The sequence below is a fragment of the Lathyrus oleraceus genome, chromosome 7 (genome assembly GCF_024323335.1).
Source record: "Lathyrus oleraceus cultivar Zhongwan6 chromosome 7, CAAS_Psat_ZW6_1.0, whole genome shotgun sequence".
In the NCBI taxonomy this organism is placed as follows: Eukaryota; Viridiplantae; Streptophyta; class Magnoliopsida; order Fabales; family Fabaceae; genus Lathyrus; species Lathyrus oleraceus.
In genome coordinates, this window is record NC_066585.1 from 436,907,911 (window position 1) to 436,918,024 (window position 10,114).

Consider the following 10,114-nt stretch of genomic DNA (forward strand, 5'->3'; position numbering starts at 1 on the left):
TATGGTATTTTCACATACAGGAGAATGTCATTTGGGTTGTGCAATGCCCCTTCCACATTTCAGAGGTGTATGACATCCACATTCACTGACATGATTGAAAAGCATATGGAAGTATTTATGGATGACTTTTCTGTTTTCGGTTCTTCTTTTGATAAATGTGTGACTAGCTTGTCATTTGTGCTAGAAAGATGCCAACAAACAAATTTGATCCTAAATTAGGAGAAGTTCCATTTTATGGTACGTGAAGAGATCGTGTTGGGACACAAAATTTCCAAATGAGGCATAGAAGTTGACAAAGAAAAACTGGAGGTAATAGCTAATTTGCCACCACCAATGAATGAAAAAGGCATCAGAAGCTTCTTGGGACATGTGGGTTTTTACCGCAGGTTTATAAGATACTTTTCTAAAATCGCCAAACCTCTAACAAGTTTACTTGTGAAAGACACACCTTTCCTTTTTGACAAAAAATGCACTAAAGCTTTTGAGACCCTGAAGAAGAAATTGGTGTCTGCTCCTATAGTAATTGCTCCTGATTGATCTCTCCCTTTTGAGATCATGTATGATGCAAGTGATAATGCAGTAGGGGTAATACTAGGACAACATAGGGCGAAGCTCTTGCATGTAATTTACTATGCAAGCCACATGCTGAATCCCTCCCAAATGAATTATGCAACCACTGAAAAAGAATTGCTCGCGATTGTTTATGCGTTTGATAAATTCAAATCTTACTTGTTAGGATCAAAGGAAATTGTTTATACTAACCATGCAACTTTAAAATATCTTTTTGCTAACCAGGAATCTAAACCAAGTTTGTTGCGATAAATTCTACTTCTACAAGAGTTTGATCTGGAAATCAGAGACAAAAAGGGTAGTGAAAATACTGTTGTTGGTCACTTATCTCGGATGTCTCTGATCGAAGAAACAGAGGAGAAACACCTAATAACAGATGAGTTCACCGACGAACGTATCCTACCTGTTACTGGTGTTCTTTGGTTCACCCATTATGTGAATTATTGGGTAGGTGAACTAATACCTGGTGATTTTGATTCTCACAAAAAGAAAAAGTTTTTGCATGATTGTAGGTTTTTGTGTGGGATGATTCGTTCTTGTACAAAAAAGGAAAAGATGGGTTTGTTCGAAGATGTGTCCTAGAGAAAGAACAAAGGGATATCCTCAAGGCTTATCATGAATCATAATATGGAGGACACTTTAGTGGGGATAGAACAACAACAAAAGTTCTCCAATATGGGTTGTATTGACCGACGTTGTTCAAAGACGTCCAAGGTATAGTAAAAGAATGCGACAAATTTCAGAGGATGGGTAACATTTCGAAGAGAATCAGATGCCTCAAAATTCCATGTTGGAGGTAGAACTATTCGATATATGGGGAATAAACTTTATGGGACCCTTTCCACCATCATTTGGAAATCATTATATTCTGGTCATTGTGAACTATGTGCCAAAATAGCTGGATGCCGTGGCATTACCCACAAATGATGCTAAAGTGGTGGTCAACTTCCTAAAAAAACTACATTTTCTCTAGGTTTGGGGTACCGAGAGCACTCATCAGTGACAAAGGTACTCACTTTCTAAACAAGTTAATGGATAATATGTTAAGGAAATACAATGTCAAACATAAAATTGCCACATCGTATCATCCTTAAACAAGTGGACAAGTTGAAATATCGAATCGGCAGATAAAGTAGATATTAGAAAAGACTATCAGTGCTTCGCGAAATGATTGGTCGATCAAGTTGGAGGATGCGCTCTAGGCATATAGAACAACATTCAAAACCCCCATAAGTATGTCCCCACATCAACTGGTTTACGGTAAAGCATGTCATTTGCCACTCTAACTCGAGCACAAGGAATTTTGGGCTTCCAAATTCCTGAACTATGACCTGTCCAGAGATGGGGAATCCTGGATTCTTCAACTGCATGAGCTAGAGGAGTTCAGGAATCGGGCATATGAAAATGCAAAAATATACAAAGAACAAACAAAAAAATGGCATGACCAACAAATTCAGAAGAAAGAACTTCAGGAAGGACAGTTGTTGTTGTTATTTAATTCCAGGTTAAAGTTGTTCCCTAGAAAGCTGAGGTCGAGATGGTCGGGACCTTTTGTGATTCACAAAGTATTCCCGCATGGAGCAATTGAGCTAAAAAACCCAACGAACGAGGATACTTTTAAAGTGAACGGGCAAAGAGTAAAGCCATACCTCAAAGGGCAAGAGAGTGGTCTGATAGATAAGGTCCGTCTTACCTGAGAAGATGGACGACCGTCGAGCCATCCAACGTTAAACGTGAAGGAGAATAGTGATCCAAAAAGCAGCAGAAACTATAAATTTCTCCTTTAGTGATTCTTACGAATGGGCATGATCAGTGATAGAATTGTTACCTCTTGTGGCGATTAAAACCTTTGATGCAGATCTAAGGAGTGATCACGAATGTTGAATGGTGACAACGCCTCTACTCAGTCTACACGAACGGATTCCTTCAATCTCAGTACTAGCTGCTACGAATGAAGGCTTTGAGTGAGGGAGAGAGAGAAACGAAATTTCATATACAAAAATGTTTCTGCATAAGGGTTATATTTATAGAACCACTTGTGTGGGCTATAAGCTAAAAAATCCACTTAAGTGTATGTGGCCCATATCTTATGATTTACCAAAATCACTTAAGCACGTGGTACCTTACCATATTTCGTATTCTACTTAAGTGCACCGTACCTTACGATGTTCTACAATTCACTTGAGTGAATTGTACCTTACGATGTTCCTTATTTACTCTATCTCTCATCAATCCGTCCTTTTTTGTGTGACCCTGTAGGTTCTCGCGACATTGGTAATTATATTAAATCACGTATTTAACATAATAAACAGTGAGCAGTATCTAGCAACACATCACTGCTACCCGAGACACGAAAATGTCATGTGATCTGACAAATCCTTTTATGATAATACTTATGTGTACAATTACCTTTTTGCCCTTATATCTATATTGAACACAAGGCATAAACTGTGTCATCCTTGTCCAGTTCAATATTGGGCCCTTAGACATTTACCCTATTACGCAGGATGGGAAAATTCCATCTAGGTCACTCATGTCCCTTAGCATGCTTCATGGAGTACCCATCAACTGTCTTTATGGTCATCCAGTTACGGACAATGCTTGATCAGCAACAAGACACTCGACTCTACATCTATGGTTCATTGTTGTTTCAGGTCTAAGGGTGGTATACACCACTATCACCATGATAATAACTTATGACACTTTGCATAACATTTTATATAGTATTCTCATAGTGGGTCAATCCAGTATAAATATTACTCTTAATATTCATACCTATGTTTAAGACTTGATAACTCCTTATCCATGATTCATGAGATGTGATCATCATTCTATATACATAATAGTGTTAATGCTTTAATATTATCCCACTTTACAACAAAGCTAGACTACAGATACTTTAACAATAATATCCTTATGTTTAATGGGATCTCATGATTAAGTCACACTTGATACATTAAACGGGCTATCTATTCTAGGGACTTTATTAAACAAACATAATAAAGAAAAAGAATTTTATTATTAATAAATAATTCGATACAAGTACCAAAAGTATTGGCCTCTAGGGATTACACCAACAATCTCCCACTAGCACTAGAGCCAATCAGACATACCCCTAATGCCCATAGATCTAGTATGGCCATCATGCTTCTGCTACGCAAGAGGTTTTGTTAGTGGGTCATCAATATTGTCAAGAGTAGGTACTCTACATATTTTCACATCTCCTCTATCTATTATCTATCGATTGAGGTGATAACGCCTAAGTATGTGTTTGGATCGTTGGTGAGATCTAGGCTCCTTAGCTTGTGCGATAGCACCATTGTTATCACAATAGAGATTAATGGGATCCACAATGCTAGGAATTATGTCAAGTTCACTAATGAACTTTTTGATCCAAACAACTTCCTTTGTTGCACTTGAGGCAGCAATATACTCGGTCTCGGTTGTAGAATCAACAATTGTATCTTGCTTTGAACCTTTCCAGCTCACAGCGCCACCGTTTAAGAAAAACACATAACCAAATTGCGATCTAAAGTCATCCTTATCTGTCTGGAAGCTAGCATCGGTGTATTCAATTACAACAAGCTCTTCCTGACCTCCATATATCAAGAATGAGTCCTTAGTCCTCAAATACTTAAGGATATTCTTAACATCTACCCAATGAGAATCATCGGGATCAGATTGATACCTACTCATTGCACTTAAAGCATACGAGACATCTGGTCGAGTACATAATATGGCATACATGATAGATCCTATTGCAGATACATATGGAATCTTATTCATGCAATCCCTTTCTTCCTTAGTTGAAGGGGATTGTGTTTTTGATAGACACATGCCATGTTACATAGGTATGAATCCTTTCTTGGAATCATGCATATTAAAGCGTCTCAGTACTTTGTCTATGTATGTACTCTGACTTAGGCCAAGTAGTTTTTATGATCTATCTCTATAGATCTTGATTCCTAATATATAGGCTACTTCACCTAGGTCCTTCATAGAAAAGCATTTCCACAACCAAGACTTTAGTTGTTGCAGGGTACGAACATCGTTTCCAATGAGTAATATGTCACCTACATATAATACCAGGAAGACGATCATGCTCCCACTAACCTTCTTGTAGACACAAGGCTCATCTTCATTCTTGATGAATCCATATTGTTTTACTGTTTCATTAAAATGAAGATTCCAACTTCTGGAAGCTTGCTTCAATCCATAGATTGATCTTTGTAACTTACATATCTTTTGGGCTTCTTATGGTATGTCAAATCCTTCAGGCCGTGTCATGTACACATCCTCAAGAAGATTCCCATTAAGGAAATAAGTGTTGACATCCATCTTCCATATTTCATAATCATGATATGCAGCGATAGCAAGTAAAATCTGAACAAATTTAAGCATTACAAATGGTGAAAAGGTTTCATCTTAGTCAACCCCATGAATTTGTTTATATCCTTTTGCAACCAGACTTGCCTTATAGGTATCTACCTTACCATCCATGCCAGTCTTCTTTTTGAAGACCCACTTGCATCCTATAGGGTTAACTCCTATAGGAGGCTCTACCAAGGTCCAAACCTGGTTTGTGTACATGGAATCCATTTTAGATTTCATGGCTTCTAGATAATTCTCAGACTCGGGACCAGTTATGGCCTCTTGGTAGGTCACGCACTCATCTTGATCCATGAGTAATACATCACCTTAATCAGTTATGAGATATCCATATCTCTCAGGTAGGTGACATATCCTGCTTGACCTACGATGGTCTTGTTCTACTTGAGCAGGTTGCTCTTCCATAACTACTTGTGTTTCCTGCTCTAATTCCTCCATAGGTATATCAATGCTTTGTGATTCTTGAATTTCTTCAAGCTCTACTTTCCTCTCACTGATTCTTTTGGAAATAAAATCCTATTCTAGAAAAACTCAAGTTCGAGCCACAAACACTTTTCCCTCAGAAGGATTGTAGAAGTAATACCCTCTTGTTTATTTAGGATACCCCACAAATAAGCATTTGTCAAATTTGGGCTCAAGCTTAGTTGAAATTTTTCGTTTCACATAAACTTCGCAACCCCAAATCTTCATGTAAGACATATGTGGTTTCTTTCCACTGCATATCTCATACGGTGTCTTCTCAACCTTTTTGGATGGAACATGGTTAAGTGTGTAAGCTATTGTCAATAGTGCATGTACCCAAAAGGAGTTTGGAAGATCGGCGTGACTCATCATGGATCGGACCATGTCTAACAAGGTTCAATTTCTTCTCTCAGATACATCATTCCACTGGGGTGTTCCAGGAGGAGTAAGTTGGGATAGAATCCCACACTCTTTCAGATGGTCATCAAACTCTAGGCTTAAATACTCACCACCTCGATTTGATCGAAGAGTTTTAATATTCTTACCTATTTGGTTTTGTACTTCATTCTTGAATTCCTTGAAATTTTCAAAGGACTCTGATTTGTGTTTCATTAAATACACATAATCATATATACTGAAATCATCAGTAAATGTGATGAAGTAGTGAAAACCTCTTCTGGATGGTATGTTCAATGGTCCACATACATCAATATCTATGAGGGCCAAAAGATCATTAGATCTTTCATTGTTTCTTGTGAATGGAGACTTTGTCATCTTTCCAATTAAACAAGATCTGCATGTCTCATATGATTCATAATCAAAAGAGTCCAAGAGTCCATCTTTATGGAGTTTGGAAATGCGTTTCTCATTTATATGGCCTAATCGACAATGCCAAAGGTAAGTTGGATTTAACTCATTAGATTTCATCCTTTTAGTATTAATGGTATAAATATGCATTTCAAGATCAAGGACATATAGTCCATTGTTCATTTGTGCGGTAGCATAGAATATATCATTCAAATAAATGGAGCAATAATTGTTCTTTATTATAAATGAAAAACCAAACTTGTCCAAACAAGAAGCGGAAATAGTATTTATGCTAATTGCAGGTACACAATAACAGTTCTCTAACTGAATTACTAAACCACTAGGTAAAGTCAATACATAAGTTCCTACGGCTAAAGCAGCAACCTTTGCTCAATTTCCAACTCGTAGGTCAAATTCACCTTTTGCCAAATCTCTACTCCTTTTTAGCCCCTGCACATTGGTACAAATGTGAGAACTGTATCCAGTATCTAATACCTATGATACAAAAGTAGATAAATTAATTTCAATAACAAAAATACCTGAAGTTGAAGTCTCTACTCCATTCTTCTTATCTTCCAAGTACTTTGGGCAGTTTCTCTTCCAGTGTCCGGTCTTACCGCAATGGAAACAGGTTTCTTCCTTTGCTATGCCTCCACTAGGCTTCACAGAAGGAGCAATGGGTTTGGGTTTGGCAACTTCCTTGGTTTTCCCTTTATCACCCTGCTTGGTGGGTCTTTTGTTCTGTCTCTTTCAATTTCCGATCATCAGAATGGACTTCCCTTTTGACTTCAGATTCTGATAAGCAGTTCTTAATAATGGCTAGCAGTTCAGGAAGACATTTGTCCATATCATTCATATTGAAATTAAGGACAAATTGACTGAATCTATCTAGAAATGATTGCAAGATCAAATCAGTCGCAAGTTCCTTTCCGAGGGGAAAACCCAACCTCTCAAGGTTCTCCACATACCCAATCATCTTGAGCACATGGGGACCTACAGGGGATCCCTCAGCTAACTTGCCTTGAAAAAAGGCTTTTGAAACTTCAAACCTTTCACGCCTTGCCTGCTCTTGATAGAGCATCTTCAGGTGCTCGATCATATCGAATGTTGTCATGTTCTTATGTTGCTTTTGCAACTCTAAGTTCATGGTAGCTAGCATGAGGCAAGCAGTTTCATTGGCATCATCGACATGCTTCTTATAAGCGTCTCTTTCTGCCTTAGGTGTAGAACTAGGAGGTTCCTCTTCAGGAACAGGTTTCTCCAAGACATTCATATTTCTATCATGTTTGAGGATAATCCTCAGATTTCGGTGCCAATCCAGAAAATTTGTCCCAGACAATTTTTCCTTATCAAGGATTGATCGCAAAATGTTGTTCGAGGTGTTTTTTGTCATGGTAATCTACATGAAAATAATGAAAATATAAGTATCAATAACATATTTAATTAGGCCTTTAATTAAATATGCTCCCACTATTTTACTCAAAAAAATGACCCTCACCATTTGATTCGAAAAATCCCGTTGGAAGATTTTCTAGTGGGTCGAGATCCACATTTCACTTTGTTTTAAGTCCGCGTAGGCGGATTACACGAAACTAGGTTATTTAGGTAGGAACTCCTTCCAATTATATCTAATACAACTCTCGAATATTTTAGTTGGGTGAATAACTCCTTATTCCAATCCATCACATGGATCATTTCCAACTCTTGCTTCTAAACATATATAATCTTATTATAATTTGTTTAGTTAAGTTTTACCCATTTTTTTAGCAATTGGATATTATAACTATCCCATCGCACCTTACTAATATAGAATATGCACCTCACGCAGGCGAAACCTACATTATTCGATACTAGTCTTGCTGAGTGCTAAAACTTGGAAAGCATAAACTTAATATTTAAATTAATGGAATTTGTAATTATATTGATCTCACCGGCTTATTTATCATATAAATCGTGTCTCACATGCATCAACATACATTCACATGCATCAACACACATACAAAAGGAAACAGTTATGGCCCCTAGCGCAATTGTTCTCCCAAGCCAATGAGAGAACCTAAACTAACCTAATAATGATCTAAGCTTCTCCAAGCAAGATCTTCAAAATTGTCCTCCTTTGATATTGTATTCTTCTCTTTCTTCATAATATTACATTACATAAAAGAAACTCGTTTTACATACGAGGGAGTGAGATGAGAAAAGAAGTTACATTAAGAGATTAAAAAAGAGGTACGACACGCAGGTCGTATTTTAAAATCCCAAAACAAAATAAAGGAAAACTAAGGCCATAACCGATCACCACAAGACAATAATAATAAACACATTATTATTAATTTAAATTCTGTTAATTAAATAAACCAAATTAAGTTTTGGCGACCGATCACACTACGTAGAGTTAGTTGGGGGTTCCGCTGCCCGATCAGCGGACAGGGTTGCAGGGGAAGCGCCCCGGTGCAAAATTTTAATGAACAATTCATTTGAAATCGACGTCGATTTTTGCATCAACACTTGATACTTTATAGCACAATTCTTGCGTAATCACAACCCTAATAGCATAACTCTTTGACAGCACAACCCTTGTATCGTCATGAACCCTAATGCACCAATTTCATATCGTCAAACACACCTCAATTGTTAATTCAGTATGATTAATCAACACGTCATTGCTTCACCATACTTTCGTCGGATTACGAAGCAAATGACCATTGATCGCTCAAAGAAAAACGACCATTAAGTGTTTGAATGAACGAAAGAGGAACAATATATCATATATATCATATTTTGCATCATAATTACTTATATCATATATATAACTTGATTGATCTCAATTGTGTAACCTATGGACGATCGATGTATCGCTGCTTCGCCATACTAACATCGGATTTCGAAGCATAGTCAACATCAATCATCCAAATCATACACACATGATGCCAAATTTAATTACTCGTCTATTCTTTGATTCATTCTGTCTTTTAATCATATTAATACAGAAAATAAACACCTATCAGATGCATGGTTTCGTAAGTGGCTCTGATACCACTGAAGGAGAATAGTGATCCAAAACGCAACGGAAATGAAAAATTTCTCCTTTAGTGATCCTTATGAATGGGCATGATCAGTGATAGAAGTGTTACCTCTTGTGGCGATTGAAACCTTTGATGAAGATCTAAGGAGTGATCACGAACGTTGAATGGTGACAACGCCTCTAATCAGTCCACACGAACGGATTCCTTCAATCTCAGTGTTAGCTGCTACGAATGATGGCTTTGAGTGAGGGAGAGAGAGAGAACAAAATCTCATATACACAAATGCTTCTGCACTTATGTGGGCTGTAAGATAAAAAGTCCACTTAAGTGTATGTGGCCCATATCTTATGATATACCAAAATCACTTAAGCACGTGGTACCTTACCATATTTCATATTCTACTTAAGTGCAACGTACCTTACAATGTTATACAATTCACTTAAGTGCACCATACCTTACGATGTTCCTTATTTACTCTATCTCTCATCAATCCGTCCTTTTGTGTGTGACCCTGTAGGTTCTCACGACATTTGTAATTATATTAAATCACATATTTAACATAATAAATAGTGAGCGGTATCTAGCAACACATCACTGCTACCCAAGACACGAAAATGTCATGTGATCTGACAAATCCTTTTGTGATAATACTTATGTGTACAATTACCCTTTTGCCCTTATGTTTATATTGAACACAAGGCATCGACTGTGTCATCCTTGTCTAGTTCAATATTGGGCCCTTAGACATTAATCTTGTTACGTAGGATGGGAAAATTCCATCTAAGTCACTCATGTCCCTTAGCATGCTTCGTGGAGTACCCATCAACTGTCTTTATGGTCATCCAGTTACGGAAAATGTT